General features: G+C 36.5%; 1 protein-coding gene across 1 annotated transcript in view; it reads left to right on the forward strand.

The window, feature by feature from the left end:
- The window catches only part of RIT2 (Ras like without CAAX 2), a 184,459-nt gene that overhangs the window by 137,694 nt on the left and 29,081 nt on the right, over positions 1-17,684 (forward strand). The window lies entirely within an intron of this gene.

Raw genomic sequence — 17,684 nt, forward strand, 5'->3', positions numbered from 1 at the left:
TATCACTTTCCATTGACCATTTGTGTCCATCGTTATGCATAAGGACTATTGATTGGGTAGTAATTGCCCTCTAATGGAGGTCAGCTAAGGTCATGGGTACAAACTTGCCCTTCTTGATTTTTGTTAATTTAGTTTATTGGGATTTTGGTTTTCTCATTTTCAGTTTTGGAATCAATTTCCTTTTTTGTTCCTTTTTACATGCCATGCAATATTTGTTTACAGCTGCAAAGAACCTTCAACTTCATCAGTTGTCTAAGGAATATTTATTTCTGCTGTTGCTATATTCTAGTCTTTATGATATACTTTTTTATGGGTAAAATCTAAAGTGGAAATAATTAATGTAAAAAGTGCAACATACTCAGAAAAATTGTTTTTATTTGTTTCCCTTTGGGACACTGGTAGACTGTAACTCAGATTGCAAGTCCTCTTCAAGAAGCATAATTAATTTATCTTCTTGTAGAAGCTACTGGAGTGTGAGTAGGGTGGAAGTATGTTGTAAAACATGGGTCAGGACTTTAATTCTAGTCTTATAGTCACAATAGCTGAGCTAGCACAGGGAGTGGGAGTATTAATTTACTACTGAAGTGTGGGTCCACAATGAATTATTGCACTCTGCAAACACATAATTAGAGATGAAACTGTGAGATGGGGCTATTGTTTGTTACTCTTGTCTGCTATGTCTGAAATTGAATCTTGAGTTGTTCCAGAGAGAGGTCCTATCTTCCAACTCACTTTTAGCCTAACACATCAGGGGTCTGATCCTCACTGAGTTTGTCTTTGAGACGACGCAGCCACAGAAGTTATGATAAGCAGTAATAGAGTTTATTCAGTCATCAAATTGCAAAAAACACGGGTTACATTCGAGCTGACAATTCTGGAGGCAGCAAAGCTAGTCAGCTAATATTTTGCTTTTTTATAGAATTCTGTGTTCAAGTCAGTTTTCATGCCCAAACATACAAAGGACATTGCATTTCATGGCACATGCGTATAAGAAACATCACACAAAACTACTTGAATCCCCCCAGACTGCTTTTTTTTTTTTTTTTTTAAATGTAAAATATATTCTTTTTTCTTCTCTGGATTGCCCTTTATCTAACTGTATGCTATGAATATATTACGTAACTTCAGAAGTAAATGGAATTCTAATTGTCTCTTTCTCCAGGCTGTTCATAGCAATAATGTTGGCGGCTTAATGAGTGACTACGCAGACAGGACATGTTTGTGGGAACATTGAATCCATCTCTGTAGATTAGGAGGCACACTTCTAAAATTACCCATTGTAAAAGGTATTTTCCTGCCACATAGAGAAAATGAAGCAAATAATTTGACCTAAAATGCCATTAGTGATCCAGAGTCAAAAAGTTTGTAGAAAAAGTGTTGAAACATGTTAGACACTTGAGTGTCTACTAAGTGTACGTCCTGGTTAAACCACAACAGTGTAAAATGAGTTTAGTGTTTCATTCATTTCAAGTTTTACAGACTTCACAACTACTGGCCATACTGCTTCATCTTTGGAAGTCTGAAATTCCCCATGGCTGTTGTTCACACTGACCTTTACATTGGCTCATTGTCCATACTTGACATGGGTCAGGCAGACAAAAGCTGCTTTCCTCTTGTCAGTCAAACTGATCTCTTTCTAATTTGTCCTTTAAGGCCATGTCATGCCTTTTGTGAATATTTTGGACATGAAAAATCATATGAGAATGCTTTTCTTGAGGAAGGCCAAAATGTCATATTTTCTTATAAAAGATGTGGAAAATCACTTCAGGTATTTACTGCTGCTACTATGTACAAAACAAAGGAAGACAAACTATGATTCATCAGAGGTTCACATAGCTCAGTTATTCTAGCCCTAAGACTGAATTGTACCATTTGATTTGGCCTATGAATTTATCTTCAGAGAGCTTTACCATGAAACAGCTATGCATGAAGAGCCACTTTCCTATCTCCTGGGAGTGTAGCTAAAGAACCAGACACAGACAGACAATTTTAGCTAGTAATGAACAAGAAAACTCCTCTCTGAAGAGCACATTAACTTGAGATTTTGCCCACAGCTACATGTTTTCCAGACCAGAACCGATGTTAGTCTTGTTATTTCAAAGAAAGAACAGAATTAGTGTATGACTCTCTTCATTAGCTATCGGAATATGCCTTGTCTGTTGTTACATAACAGTCTCCTGTGAAAACAAACATGCTTATGCAATATTTTGCAGAAAATAAAATGATTTCTGGTGTTAAATACACAGACCAGAGATAACACATTGTTCAGTGTGGCATGGTAGAATCAGACTTTTCCATTTTGCCCAATAGTCAGATGCTGCTACTTAAGTTTAACTTCAGGACTTGAATTCTAATGAAAGTGATAATATTAGTCCTCAATAAATAAATAAATAAATAAAAGCAGAAACTTTAGAAACTTAGGTAAAAAAAGGTAGAAATTTGACATAGATGAATAAGTGCATGCTAACAGAGCTATGGAAGAGAAGAAAATGTCTTCTACAAAATAAAACAGTTTATTACGCTGAAAATGTATTCAGGCTATCGTGTTTATAATGTCAGCTGACATCCTGGCTGTAACAATTTTTGAAAGGAGCTGAATCAGCCAACTCACCACCTCAACCAATGGTGGACAAGCCTTACAAGGAGCAGTGCAAGTGCAGCAGTGTCCCGACCTGAGCTGCCTTTGGCGCCCAATAACTTCACACAATGCACCATCTTTCCTTTCCTGAGTGAACACCCTAACAGGTGGAGCCTAAAGTCATGGACTAAATCAACTCAGCAGACATTTATGGACATTTTACAGACATTTTACAAGGGTGATCCATAGACTGAGGAAATGATATCTGTGTATTATATCAAAGTATTGGAAGGGTGGAGGTGTAGTTAATGATGACGTATTGAATAGTGCGGGATGCAAGCATGACATAAATGGTATGGAATAAAGGGTAGAGAATGTGCTGGGCTTGGCTGAGATAGAGTTAATGTTCTTCATAGTAGCTAGTGGGGGACTTTGTTTTGGATTTTTGCTGAAAACAGTGTTGATAACACAGGGATGTTTTCGTTACTGCTGAACGGTGCTTACACAAAGTCAAGGCCTTTTCTGTTTCTCACTCCACCCTACCAGTGAGTAGGCTGGGGGTGCACAAGAGGGGACACAGCTGGGACAGCTGACCTCAGCTGACCAAAGGGATATTCCATACCATATGACATCATGCTCAGCATATAAATTTGGAGGAAGAAGTATAAATGCAAAGCAGATAATGTACATGGCCCAGGGGTATCTACCTCCTCTCTTGAGTATAAAAGAAAACTAGAGAATGAGTCAAGAATTGATTCCAAACTTCCAGGCAACTAGACTTAAAAGACATTATTTAATTTGCAATGTATTTTTAAAATATTCACCCCCTTTACCCCTTTTTTCCCCAACTGAACTGATTCAGCCACTCTTTCATGTTGTAGCTTATTGCAGGTGTGAAACAGACCCTTGTTCCTTTCAGGATTTTCTATCATATTGCCATGATCACACTTTCAAAACTCTAGATTTTGCTTAGTAAAAATCTCTATTCAGCCTTAACTTTGAGTTTCATATAGTTAAGCGCTAAAGAGTCTGATAACTCCTATTTAACCAAAACTGCCATTGATTTCAAGCACTTTCAAAAATGAAGCATCAGAACCTATATTGGGGCCACTAAGTTCTCCTCAGCTGAAAGGTATATTGCATTTTGCCTCATCTCTCCCTATAATTCTTCTTCTAGTTGTGTTTACTGATGGAATAAGGACAGCTAGAGGACTCTTACCTGACCAGCTCATTCAGCAATATTAAGTGAACTTTGTTTTATGTTCAGACAGTTTAGCAATGATGCCTTTTATATGACTAATTTATGTCAAACATGTCAAGAATGTTTTTTCAGATGTACTGCATCCAGTATGGCATCAGCTAGCTGCCGTTCAATACACAGCTGCATACCTAAGTGAGCGAAGTATTAAACATATCTATTAGTCCTGAGGTGTTGTTACTAAGAAAATCCACTAAAAGCAAAGACACCACAGCACCCCAAGGTACAGAGTGGATTTTCTTGAAAACTTGTTGTAATTTCCTGTCTTTCATCATCACTTATTGCAATTTCATTTTATTTTATGGTACAATAACATATAAATTATAATTTGTAAAACATTTGTAAAAAATTTTCATACAGCAAGAGTCAGGTTCCCAGCTGAGAGGTTTTTTCCAAAGTATAGTAGGTATTTAAAAGTATCTAAAAATGTACATGCAAACTGAAAGATATTTTTTAAAATATCTGATCATGTTAGGTGCTTAACTCACACTCAGATGCCTATCTCCCCCTCACCCACAATGGAAGGTTCATGTCCATAACACCCAGGGAACAGACACAGGTGATGAAAAGGAAGAACTTTATTCTTTTTTAGCTATTCCTATGCCTTCATATAACACTGGAGGACTTTATTGCCAGTGTAGTCCTAGGTACAAAAACATGTAATAAAACCATGCCACTGAAAACAAACCAAGGAATACTAGGTCAGTTTATAGTGCAGTGCCTCTGAGGCTTCCCTGATGCTTGAAGTACCACATCATTCTCCAAAATCATCTGTTTTTCTAGCTACTTCTCTATTGAACGCAAATTAGGTAACTTCAACACTGGCTTCAAACTGTACCTTTGCTACTTATCTCTTTAGGTCATTGTACTCAATGAATATAACATTAAAATAAGCTACGTCTCTTCAAGATTGAATAAAATATTTCTCTTCAGTGTGGCTTTGGCTGTTACAATATTGAACAGCACATATGAATGTAGGTTATGTATTACGTGCTGTCATGACTCCTTGAGGTTGGAAAGGTTTCAGATGCAAAAGGATTAAAATGACACAGGCATTATCATGTGTTTGTGAGCCATGATAGGTATTATTGATCCTAATTACCTACCTTAGATTCAGACACTGAATTAGAAACCTGATATTCTGGAACTGGTAATTTTTCATCTTAGACAGTGAGTCAGAGAAAAAAAAAAACAAACCACTTTTTGCGGAGAATTCCAACTCCCTCTGTAATGGTTTCCATATCATATTAAGCTTTTTCATTAACTTACAGAAGGAAGAGCCTCTACCAGATCCACAAAAATAAGAGTAGTTAAAAAATCTTCATGTACTTTTCTTTCATTCTTGGTCGTTCTTTCAAATCCAATGAAAGGCTGATCTTTTTTACTTTCCTTTAGGAAATGGCATTAAGATAGTTAAACAACTAAGAAAATATTATTTTCTTAAATTCTGGAAAATGTTTGACAGTGGAAGAAAGGGAGAATATTCCTTGAATATTTTGGCCAATTCTTCTTTTTAAAAAGTTCCACAAGACTATTACTTATGTAGATAGATAGGTATTCAAGATCAGCACCTATAGACTAAAATATTTGGCCAGTAAACATATAAGAGAGAAAATACAACAAAGCTTGAAAAATAGTCAGAGTATTTTACTTGTTCTCCAGTTTCAGTTCTAGGGATGTCAATCTGGATGCTTTCAGTAATAGCATTTAAAGAAAATACAAAGAAATTTAGTATGATCCCTTAATCCCAATGTTTGATTAAAAATACTGTTCTCTCCCATCCTTTCCCTTTTCCTGCAAAACATATCTGGAGAAAAGAAAAGATGGGAAAAAGAGCCTGAGTAAAAGACTGAAAAGTTTTGGCAAAAAAAAAAAAAAAAAAGAGAAAAATATTTTCACTTTTAAGTCATACATAATGCTTGTTTGACGGTAAAGGATACATCGTACTTCTAGTCTTGTTGGAGGAGACTGATCAAGCTACATTTCCCATCATGACATTCACTGAAAAAAATACTAGGAATTTCTTTTATGTTTCTATAGCATAAAGCATGCAGAGCTCACTTATTCCTTTCCCAAATAGCTAAAAGGCTCATATGAGGAATAGGCTGGAAATAAGTTTCAAACATGTCTATGACTCCACTGTTCAATGTAAAGAACTTGAGTCTCTAAGTGTAGATGTAGGAATGGTAAAGCAATTTAATATTGTTGTAGATGAGCAGCAAATTATGACCCCTAAAAGCAAAGAAGTAGTAAAGACATCATGATTTATGTGTGTTATGGTACTTCCCAGGGCTACTACTGGCTAAATGCTACTTGTACATCAAACCTTGCTTTTGGCTGTATATGAAGTCAAAGCAAGAAGATACTGAAAGCTGAATTAATGGGGAAAAATCCTAGGCCCACTGAAGTCAATGAAAAGAATCCCACTAGCTTAAATTGAACCTGTATTTCTCACCCGGCATTTGTAGTGTGATGGGAAGTATCTGTTCCAAATATTTCATGGATTTAAAATAGCACAGACAGCCTAGCAAAACAAAGGTGTAACTTTTCATAAAAATGGCAACACTGTACTTATGTGATGTTCTCAAGGATTTAAAAAAATTTGTAGCTGTCTCACTTATTAAAAAAAAAAAAAAGATTTAGAGTAACTTTAGCAAGAGTTAGCCTCAGAAAGTAATTTAATATGAATATCATTATTAAAATCCCACTGCTTCAAATGATTTTTTTCAGTTTAATAAATCTGCTGAGATATAAAATTATCTGATTTATAACTATGTATTAGTAGATCTGAAATGTCAGTTATTATCTCCCTGCTTAATGCTTAGATGGTTATATAATTTTATGCAGCTTCTAGATAGGTTCAAAAGGAAGAGAAATAAGAATTTTCTGGCCACCATTTCAATTAGATTTCCAGACTGGAGAATAACACTCAAGGTTACATTTTCTCTGATTAACATAATCTGAAATAAGATATCATAGTGTTAGTAATTGGCATGGTAAATAGTTTCATTTACAAGAGTCACTTCTTGTTTAATGGAAACCCAGGAACTGGATAAATTGGAAATAATTTACAATACAAAGACTTTGTTGCAGCAGGAGTCTTAGTCATTGTGGTGTAAATTCCGTTAATAAATAAACTGAAAACAACTTATTGTCTATAAAAGAACACAAAGATACTAATCCTAAAGGTTGTACATTAAGTAAAAATGCTTTGTGGGTGAAAACAAAATCTTGACCTGATGCTGGGCTGTGAGAACAAAATCACTGGCAGTGCATTTTTTTGTTAGTGATGGATCATGGGGTTAATAATTACGAGAGATGTAGTCCTCTTCACACAGAATGAATCAGGAACTTGCCTCTTATTGCTAGAGATCCTCCGACACTGAGAACGAGCAGAAAAAAAAAATCTGCTGTTCTAGTTAATTCATAATTTACAAAAATTGGCAACTCACTTCACTGGAGCCCTGAATTTATCCTATTCTTGGCATAATCCTTTCTGTTAGACCTTATTTCCTTTAGTGAAAATATTCTCATTCAGTAGCTGTCCTGCTTTGCTCTAAAATACAGTGCACTGGGAATACAGTCTTTGCATAGAAAATGCATTCATTCCTGATGGGATTTCTATGTGCGAACTTATTAGATAAGCAGAAAGTGATTCGACAAACCATGACTGTGTTCTTTGCTGAAAACTAGTTTCTCCCATACCAACACCACTGGAGTTTCTACATCCAGTTCAAGATGAGTAACATGGAGGTTATATGGCTTCTTTATCCCATAGTTGATAAAGACTCAGGGCATTCCCTGATGGAAAATGCCTCAAAATGTGATTTTTAAAATGCTTCACATCCCACATATACACAAAGAAATAAAATTACCTTTAAGTAAAGATTTTAATTTAGAAGAAAAAGCAAAAGAATAAGCACATCACAGGGAATAACAAAATGAGCCTTAAGGCCTGTCTCTGGAAGAAAAGCGCATACACACTGCTACTGAACTTAGCAAAATCAGCTGTGGAGCTAGCAGGAACTCACATTTAACTGAGAATCCAGCATCTGGCAATGACTGATATAAAATGCCTAGCTCTCACTTTACCTTGTGTCGGTTGCTTTTTTTGGTAACCGCATGATATTAGCACAGTTAGGAAAACATAAATCTCAGGGTTGATGTTATAAAACTCCCTCATTCCCTGTGCATCTCTAGAGTCAAACTATATAGAAGCTTTTCTGTAGCTGTTAAGGCCAAGAACAATAGCTAATTTTGCTCCTAATTCAGGCTCCGTTTCAGATGAAGAATCCACAAGTTTGGGGTTCAGGCTCAACATCAGGTATTTAGTTGGAAACATTCTGCCCATGCACAGTTCATTTTATATCTCCAATAATAACACTAGTGAAAAACTCTTTTTCAATCACTTCTCCCACTCATTTCTCAGCTATGGCTATAGCTATTTTTGTTCTATTTGTATCACATCCTTTTTATATTAATGTTCTGTTGGGCTCCAAGATCACTAGAGGATGCTTTTATTCCCTCCCAGAATACCATTACTCTGTCACGTCTGAACCCCAAGTCTCAGAGTTGTGCCATAAAAAACTGGCTGGATGACCAGGCCCAAAGAGTTGTGGTGAGTGGAGTTGAATCCACATGGCAACCAGTCACAAGTGGTGTTCCCCAGAGCTCAGTACTGGGCCCACTTCTGTTTAATAACTTTGCCAATGGTCTGGATGAGGAGATTGAGTGCACCCTGGGTAAATCTGCAGATGACACCAACTTGGGCAGGAGTGTTGATCTACTTGAGGGCAGGAAGGCTCTGCAGAAGGATCTGGACAAGCTGGAACCATGGGCTGAGGCTAATTGTATGAGGTTTAACACGGCCAAGTGCTGGGTCCTGCACTTTGGTCACAACAACCCCATGCAACGCTACAGGTGTGGGGAAGAGTGGCTGGAAAAGGACCTGGGGGTATTGGTCGACAGCTGGCTGATATGAGCCAGCAGTGTGCCCGGGTGGCCAAGAGGGCCACCAGCATCCTGGCTTATATCAGGAGTGGTGTGGCCAGCAGGAGCAGGGCAGTGACCGTGCCCCTGTCCTGGGCACTGGTGAGGTGACACATCAAATACTGTGTTCAGTTTTGGGCCCCTCTAGGTTTAGGTTGGACATTAGAAAAAATGTTTTCACCAAAAGGTTTGTCAAGCACTGGAACAAGCTGCCCAGGGAATTGGTTGAGTCTCCATCCCTGGAGGCATTTAAAAGATGTGTAGATGTGGTGTTTGAATGTGGCTTAGTGGTGGACTTGGCAGTGTTAGGTTTACAGTTGGAGTATATGATCTTAATGGTCTTTTCCAATATAAATGATTCTATGATTTTCTTGTATGCTGGAAGTCTTCTGGTTTTTACTTATTTCACCACAGTTTATCAAAGAATATTTAAGTTCATCTTTTGAATGTTTTAATGTAGTAATGATTCTCATATTAAAACAAAGAAATTTGCACTAGGACAAAAAAACCCCTCAGAACTTTCACTCCTTCATTCTCATATGTAACAGTCTTCAAAATACGTAAGACTTCTCTCTACATACAGATGCTGCTTACTAGAGAAAGAGCAGCACTTAGAATTATGAAAGAAATATTTTTTAAAAATTGTTCTTGGTATTCTAAGACTGGAATATTAGTAGTACATCTGGAAAATGCACAAGAAACCCAGTTTTGACTACAATTTCATCTAGTTTTTCAATGCAGCAAAAGTTGTGTCATTTGGACAAATCATTTACACTTCAACAGAGATTTAAAATCACTCCTAGCAAAATCAGAAGCAATAATAAATGGGTACTAATATTACAATTGGACAACAGGCTCCTGTTAATTTTCCCTAAAAAGCAGATGAAACATAATTCCTCACATAAAGCTAATTCTGTGGTTTCCTGGTTCCTGTGGGCTGTATTAGCAGATGGTATCAGCAGCATCCCTTCAGCTTTGGCTAAGAGTCAGCTTTTCATTTCAATTTGTCTCTTTTTAATTTCAACCATGGGCACGATATACAGTAACTGCTCAAGTTAGTCAAATAATTATTGCAAAATAACATTTGTGGTGAAATTTAATGTCTACCTACTGAACAACAATTTGCAGATAACATTTTTTTCTCTACAGCCAGATACAGAGACAATTCAGATGAACTTTCTTCTCAAGCTACCCATGGCAGATCCATGCAGTGTTCCAGAGCTTTCATCCTTCCTAGCATTTTGGGTCTATTTTGCTGTGATACCTTTCTAGTGCCTTGCCATATTAGTCACAGGCCCAACTGGCAACGCAAAGATCCTTAGATCCTCATCTGAGACTGGGATTGAGGAAAAAATATTCAGAGCTGGCTTCATATCTCCTCATCATTAGAGATGATTCTTTAAGAGATACATGTCTCCCTCAAACATCCTAACTTCCCATAACCTGGGCATTATTTTCCTCAACCCTTGAGACCAATCTGCCTGTCCTCAAAAGCAGAAACCATACTTCTGTCAATGGTTTTGGTGAATCTGCAGAACACAATCCCTATCTTAGCTTGCTTGCTGTCAAAGGAGGGCAAACAGAGGAGTCAAAATTAAGAAGTGACATTTTCCTGGGCAGGTTTGCTTTCTCCATACAAAAAAAGGATCATTGTCAGTAGCCACTTCCTCTACTTTTTATAGGTTATGAAAGAGAGCATCAGACAAGTAGGGTTGGCAGAAGAAATTATTTTTCTTGAGTGTTATCTGGAGAACCTCATTCTGTGCATCCCCGCAAGGGGTAGGAATGTAATGCTACAAGACTGATTGTACACCAGTGCAGGCATTATTAAAATTAAGTCAAGCGTGCTTAATAACAATTTAGAAGTTCCAGCTAAGAAAGTATTACTGCTTTCTATAACAAGATTGCACAGATAGATGGGCATAATTAAGATGGCATGGAAAATATGATATATATATATATAATTATATACAAAAGTAAACATATGAGAAATACTAATTTTATTAGTGGTAATTTTTTAGGTAAGGATGTACTTTGTAAAATTATTTGCATTATATACATAAGATGTATATGTGTATATAATGTGGTCAGACACTGTGGTAAAGGGTACCGTAAACACAGTGAGATACATGAATACGAGATATAACTTAAGGATGACAATTTGTATATTTTAATTTTTTTTATTGATCTCATATTGAGATGCTTAACCTTATTCTGCACTAACTACATTCACTCTTATTTTTTATTTTTACTGATGAGATTATAATCTGTTATAGTTATTTCTAAAATTATTTTTATCTACAAATAATGACTGCTATTAGCAAGTGAAAAAGTCCATTATCTAAATATCAGAGCCGTACTTTCTTTGATGTAGAGGAAAAATGTTCATTTTAAATGACAAAGAAAATGCTAAATTTTTGGCTTTTGCTATTTTTCATCAGGACAGTAGCAGTGTATTAGTAAAATTCTGCCTCTAGGCTTACAATAAACATACTGCCATACAAACCTTTTATCCGGAAATTATGAAGAGAATATATTATCTCAGTCATTTTAAATTGCATTAAACTGTCCAATGAGAATAAAATAACAGCATTTCCTTTCCTAAAGTAACAGCATGAATTTAGTTCTGTGTGACTGTCTTTGTAAACACTCCCTAGAGTGCCCCTTAGGACCATTGAAGAAAAGGAAGATTGGTGCTCAGGAAAAAAATCCTACAACTTTCCTTTATTAATTTTAAAGTTCTTAGAAATGTGACTCTGCCCTTGTCTTGATCGCATTCATCAAATATTTACCAAATGTGTCCTTCCACATCATCTTAGTATGTAACTGATGAAACATTAAAAAGCTGTCAACAGTGGCATATTTATAAGTTTGACTGCAAAATCATTACATTGCCTGTAAATGTTGCCATCGTGCACTAAACCATTCCTATGCAGGAAAAAAAAGGAGAGAAGGTCCCTCTGAAATTTTCTGGGCAGTTATTCATGGTTGTTGGATTAAAAATTTGATTTCATAAGTGCAAGATGTCCTCTTCATAAAGTATCAGGGTGGTACTGGGGAATACTGGATGGGAGGGTCGGCTGTATTGTATGATTACTGACACTTGCTTTGGTACTTGATGAGGGACAAATAAAAGTATCAACTTACTAGTAAGTCAGATATCACAATACTTAACATCTTAATATTAAGCAATATAAGGAACATCTCCTTAATATTAAGCAGTGTTTGTCTGCTTTGCTGAATCAGGACTATAGTTGTTATCTATGGCACCTATTATGAGGATAAAGAAGGAGAACTGGTTAGGTCAGCAGAAGGACAAGTGATGGGCAGTGATCAGCTGTGGTGATGGATGATCAGTTTAAAGTAGGCAGATAGATAAGAATGAAACGAGTTAGTGAGAGGATGAAACCAAGAAAAAGAAAGACTCAACAGCAAGAATAAAGTTCCTAGCATTAAAGTCTGTAAGTATATGAAATTATCTGCTGTAGGAAATGATATTCTATTTTTTGACTCACTGCACATTAGAAGGGATAAGGTATTCATTAACAGACAATAGTAGGGAAAAAAATCTGGTTTTACAAGAAGAATGACAAAAAAATAACCTTAACAAGGCTTTCCAATTTTGTAATTTCCTTGGTACTGTTTACATGACTTAGTGGCAGATACTGCAGAGCAGTCTGTCTGTCTGAGATTTTTAATACGTTGTTTTAATAAGCTTTTCTTGTGATTTGTGTTTCTGATACGAACAGCAATTACCCAGCCAAGTAATGAGACTCTAATGATCATGTCTTTCCTAGATTACTTTAGAAGTTCATCAGAGAAGCCTGATAGCGTTGTAAAACTGAAATCTGCTTTTTTTTCCTGTCAAGACACATTTGATTGTTCCACTAAGTACTTTCTACCTGAGTAACTGAGAGATGAAAAATAGGTGTGTATATATATAGGTGTGTGTGTATGTGTGTGAACATGAAATATATATTATTTTTATTTACCACTATTTTCATTATACTATGATATAGAACAAAAAAATAAATTTGTTTCTGCATAATGATCATAGTCTGGTCCAAATCTGTGCATCAATACATTTGTTTTCACAAGTTTCATGTTAAAATGTATCTCCCATGTATAGAGGAGGGAGATTTTTAGTATTTAGTGTTTCTGAAATTTTAGTTATTAGTATTTCTGAAGAAAAAAAAAAAATACAGGACCTAAGCAATGGTATGAACTTCAATACAGTGCCTTAAAGGACTGGGACCCTACAATTAAGAAAAGAAAAGTGGGGTGATGATTTACCTCTGCTTGCAATAGGCATGAGCAATAATCCTGACTCATCTGACTGCATATCAAAATTTTTGTACAAACAAGTGTTGCAAATCTTGTACCATATAACTTAAAGGGAAAAAAGGCTAGCGTGAATTTTTAAAGTAGTTTACTGGCAAAAAAAAATCCTTTTCATTAACTGTTTTGGATATTTGTCTTACGATGAGATGAAATCCACCCTAGAAGGGCTTATTTCTCTCTCTTATATAGACAGGGAGTCTTGTAAAACTAATTCTGGTGTTGAGGTCCCCATTAAAGAGTTTAACATTTGATCAGAAAAATCCCACCACAAGTGATAGTTCATGAATGGCGTAACTCAATAATTTTCATGGTAACAAGTCTTAATGTCAGCTGTGAGACAAAATTTTCTTTAATAGGGAAATTAATGTATGCCTTGGGTATGCAGCAACCTCATGTCCTCAACTGCTCAAGGCTGGCCTTTAGTCATGCAACTAAATAATACTGTGAGTTGTTTTACTGGAATAACATTTAAAAGCAATTTCATTCATTTGGATAAGGTTTTATTTATTTTTTTGCCAAATGATTTATTAATTTACTGATTTGTTTGTTTGTTTTGGTATATCTTTTCTTCTCACAATGGGTGTCCTCTAAAAATGGGGAGAAAACAGAATGGAGAAAGTTGATACTATTAATTGGAAACAGTTTTTCTTTTATCGTATCTACAGGTTTTCTAAACAGATTTTCTTTACAGCAAATAACTTGATAGAAATGTGGTCAGAATTTAATATCACTTCAGCCACGTGAGCTGCTCATATTAAATGATAGACTGAAAGTCAGGTAGATGCATCCCTTGTTTAATTTTTTTTTCCCTGGAATTTAAATTCCAGTTTTAGGTTTTAAAAGCTTTTAAGTTGTTGATTGTTGATGGTGGCTATGCTTTCAATGCCAAAAAAAAAAAATGTTTAAAACTCAGACATTTTTAGCTTTGTTTTGCTACAGGTAGTCAATAGACACTTAGAAAAAAAAGGTAGTTAGTTATCCTGATGCTGCTCAAAAAAAATCACCTATACCTTGTCTAAAACAAGATTCAGTGTAAAAATTATTAATCCAGTCAAGCTGCTTTGACTAAGGAGAAATATTAATAGCAACATCAAAACCTCCCTTTATCCCAGAGAGAGACCTGGGAAACAGATTCCTAGCCCAAGGGCCCCAAAACTTTTCCTCCTGGAACTCAGTTTCTTTCCTGTCAGTTTGAAATTACACTCCTTGAATTCAAAGTATGTAACTGCTGAGATAAACAGTTCAGGAACAAACCTTACCTTGCCAATTGATGGCTGCAGATTGCTGGTGTACAAAGACAAATGATGACTCTGCTCGGGATTTGTTTGCAAGCAGAGAAATAGAGGATGGGCTACGTGCATCAAACACTTAAATTGCATTGAATAATGCGACTGGTTGTAGTCAATAGTAAGTAGAAAACATTAGAAAAAGGAGCCGGTGGTTTCACAGAATGAAAAGAATGGCACAATATAAAAGAAAGGAGGGCTGTAAGGCTTGTGTGTGCAGAGATAAAAGTTTGAAGCATTTCCAGAAGTACAAAAAGAACAGCAGGAAAGATATATCATAGGTGGTGGAACGATAGTAGCAACTATTAATTTTAATGAGAAGTTACTTTGGCTATATGTTCATAAAATTAAAATGGTGGTCACTGAAATAGCATACAACCGAACATAGCTCAGGGAATGGGCTTATTAACAGAGATGTGGTGTCAGCAAATTAAGTCTTGCAACAAAAGGAAGCGCAAATGAATGTTTGGGCTTAAAATACACCCTTGGAAACAGATCATTTATGTTAGTACCCTCCATCACGAAGCATTTCCACCTATGAATATACAACCTCAAATGCCATCATAGTGCCAGACTGACCAGTGATATCAACAATTTAGAGACCTTGGGTGTGCAGAAAATATGCAGGGAGGGAAACCACAAGAGAAAATATTGGTTTAGCAGCTAAATATTTACATCTTTGGATGCATGCTTTATTGATCAAAATGCACTTGACCTTTTCTTTTATAAAAGGCGAATATGTCTTTCTCTTTAGATTTAGTCTATCTGACAACTAAATATACTTTCTAAGGAGTTCTAAAAATAGTTTTCAGACTTGTAATTGCCTTTTTATCTCTAAATCTAGCTCATATAGTACCAGGTACTTTGTAACTACTTAAAAACATTAAACAACGGTAAATTTACAAAATGAGACTTGAAACAGTTCTTGTAATATCCTGACAGCTTTTCCTTGCTTCATGGGAAAAAAAATGACAAGAAAAGTGGTGTTGCTAGCGGACAGTGCTGCAGAGCGCTGAGCCAACGTAAATCCCTCATTTGTGTAAAATAAAGGGTGAAGAGAGATTTTAGTGGGTCAAGTCTAAAGTCATACATGAGAGAAAACAGGTTTCAGAAATTACCTGTGCAGGACACACTGTGGCTTTACACACACAATGCACCCAGGGAAATGGATTATCTAAGAGAAAAGCAATAACAAGGACATTCTGATTGAATAAACTTTCTGTGTTCATCTCAGTATTTTTCCATTCAATGATGACAATAGAAAGAACAGGAAAGCTTATGCAGTAGACCTTTGAAAATGTCAGTGTCTTGTGTACACTTAGTACAGCATTTTCTTAAAATAATTTCTTCACTTTCTGTTTCATTTACACTTTGTGTAAATTGTCAATGGAAGGGACTGTTCATTTACTTTGTGTGTACGGTGGCCCGCACAGGGTAGAAAACTCAGGCAAATCGTGCAGCTGGACATTGCTTTTTACTGTTATGTTGTATAACATCAATAATCATAGCCAGGCAAAAGCTTGGAAACAGAAACATTTTAGTTTCAGAGACAACATATTCTTGTCCTGTTATTTGTATTGAGGTCACCATTATTTTCCCTGAGATGTTTCACATATGTTGCTGAAAGCCAGGATATAGTTCTTCAGCTCTTGTTACCTTTTGTAAATTGTTTATTTTTGTGTCTGCCACATTGAACTAATCGTTTGTACCTGAATCACTGTTTTGTTTTATACACACAAATTAAAATGGATATGGCAAAGCCATACATCCCCGTATTCTCTGTAGAAATGAACTGACATGCATGACACTTACTACTGCAGTAAATTATCAAGAATGATGGGATATTTCTTCTTACCTTGTGAACCCAAAAAAATCTATCTTTTTGTTCACACTAGATTAATTTCACTCTTTGCAAGTGGCCCATTCCTAATTTTACGTTCTTCAAAGATTATGAATAATACCAGACAGTAAATTTACAATGCAGCATTTTAGTGGGATGCCCTCTAGGATTTTGTTTTCAAGTCTACCTTGAGACTTGAAGACCTATCTTCATCCAAATATGCACTGTCTCTGGTGCTACATATACTTATGCTTTGTCTTTAGATGCAAAGCAGTTTTACATGACGTAAAAAATCCCCCCCCAAATAAAATTTGGAGCATGGAAATCACTGTAGTCCAGGAGGCTTGAAACTTGTTGCCACTGTGAGAAAGCCATTTGAATTCTCTGTGTCCAGTACAACTGAAGCAAGTTATTCTCAGCTGGAGAAAAGATAATATTATGCAGAAGTCTGTCCTTTGGAAAATTATCCTTGCAACGACCTACTAATTTATAGAATCATAGAATCATTTAGGTTGGAAAAGACCTTTAAGATTATCAAGTCCAACTGTTAACCTAACACTGCCATCCCACTGCTAAACAATGTCCCTAGGTATGTGGAATTTGTTGTTCTAAGCAGAGCAGTACAATGAATTACTATAACATCTGTTCCTTTCTGAACAGGTGACTAATTTAATTTAAAAAAATTTATTTTATTCGTAGAATCACAGAACCACAGACAAAGACTATTTGAGACTTGAAGGAACCTCTGGAGATCATCAAGTCCAACATCCCTGTTCAAAGCAGAGTCAACTAGAACAGGTTGGTCAGGGTTATGTCCAATTTTGAGTGTTTCCAAGCAGGGAGAATCCATAGCTTCTCTGCTCAGCTTATTCCAGTGTCTGACCATCCTCACAGTAAAGTACAGAGAAGGCGGAGCTACTGAATGCCTTCTTTGCTTCAGTCTTCACTGCCAAAACTGGCCCTCAGGCTCCCCAGACCTTGCAGGTAAGCGAGCAAACTTGGAGAAAGGACAACCTTCCCTTGGTTGAGGTGGATCAGGTTAGGGATCTTTTAAGGAAGCTGGACACCCACAAATCCATGGGTCCCAATGGAATGCACCCGCGAGCACTGAAGGAACTGGCAGATGACATTGCTGAGCCACTTTCCATCATCTATGAAAGGTTGTGGAGAACAGGAGAGGTGCCTGATGACTGGAAGATAGCCAATGTCACTCGAGTCTTCAAAAAGGGCAAGAAGGAGGACCCAGGGAACTACAGGCTGGTTAGTCTCACCTCCGTCCCTGGAAAGGTGATGGAACAACTCATTCTGGGTGTCCTCTCCAAGCAAGTAGATGAAAAGAAGATCATCAGGAGTACCCAGCACGGATTCACCAAGGGGAAATCATGCCTGACC

Source organism: Egretta garzetta, unplaced genomic scaffold (assembly GCF_000687185.1).
Source record: "Egretta garzetta isolate BGI_Z169 unplaced genomic scaffold, ASM68718v1 scaffold179, whole genome shotgun sequence".
Classification (NCBI taxonomy): Eukaryota; Metazoa; Chordata; class Aves; order Pelecaniformes; family Ardeidae; genus Egretta; species Egretta garzetta.